This window comes from Salmo trutta, chromosome 38, assembly GCF_901001165.1.
Source record: "Salmo trutta chromosome 38, fSalTru1.1, whole genome shotgun sequence".
Lineage (NCBI taxonomy): Eukaryota > Metazoa > Chordata > Actinopteri > Salmoniformes > Salmonidae > Salmo > Salmo trutta.
In genome coordinates this window covers 4096460-4097846 of record NC_042994.1, presented here as the reverse complement: position 1 = coordinate 4097846, position 1387 = coordinate 4096460, and positions in this window count along the sequence as shown.

Here is a 1387-nt window from a genome sequence, read left to right as displayed (position 1 = left end):
AGGTCCACATGTGTAATGATCATGCTGTTTAATCATCTTCTTGATATGCCACACCTGTCAGGTGGATGGATTATCTTGGCAAATGAGGAATGCACACTAACTGGGATCTAAACAAATTTGTGCTCAACATTTTTGAGAAATGCATGGAACGTTTCTGGGATCTTTAATTTCAGCTCATGTAAACATGGGACCAACACTTTACATGTTGCATTTATATTTCTGTTCAGTATAAATTAAAGGGTTTTGGTTGGTATAAGTTATTCAACTGTTAATAAACGTGTAGCTAAGTAGTTAACCCCTTAGTGAGTTTGTTGTGTATTGGAGGTAATGGAGATCAACAGGATTTCATCTTGATCTGGACTGGAGAACTCTGGTCAAGTGTGTAACAGTTCGTCTGAACCACTACCCCATCACATATAATGTCCAACAGATGTGTGTGTGTGAGTGTGAGTGTGAGTGTGTGTGAGTGTGAGTGTGAGTGTGAGTGTGAGTGTGAGTGTGAGTGTGAGTGTGTGTGTGTGTGTGTGTGTGTGTGTGTGTGTGTGTGTGTGTGTGTGTGAGTGTGTGTGTGTGTGTGTGTGAGAGAGAGAGAAATATGTCATGAAGAACATGTTCTAGCCTCTAAGACATATCAGTATGTCATGATGTCAGTTCCTCTTAGTTCACCAACTCTCTCTCTCTCTCTCTCTCTCATGAATGCACGCCACTGCGCACTCACACACCACACACACACACACTCCCCCCCTCTCTCTCCCCCACTCTCTCCCCTCTCTCTCTTGCTCCTTTCCCTCTGTTTGTGCACCAACCATGCCCCACCACCCCACCTCAGTTTAATTTAGTGCCTCAGCTGACAGCTCATTGACAGCTTCTGTGACGGGCAGAAGTATTCCATGTCGAAGACAACGTATATAGATATACCAGCTAGGAGACTACAATGGAACCTAAGCCCATGTGTTTTGCGTGAAGTGAAGAGCCTCAGTGACCTAGTCTGTGAAAATGATTAGGAAAACGTGGTCATAAACACCCACTGAACTTATGCAGAACTTATGCATATTTTATATTGTGAATTTGACTTCAAATAGGCAAACAACATTCTATGAGTGCCTTGTTCTATGCAATAATCTGATTTAGCTTCAGTGGAGTATTTAAAAGATCTGCTTATTCTTGTTATGTTCAATAATATGCCTTTAATCGAGAATCAATCAAAAAGTAAGGTAATGTGGTCGGACGCATAGCCTTTTCACTATGTTGTTACATATATGGTTTGGCCACTTCATATTTTTACAGGTGTAGGCTATAGTTACCATCTCTGCGCTCCAGATTCTGGAACATGGACGCGCCGACTGCAGTTCGCGCTCATACCAGAACGCACCTCCCACTTCCAATT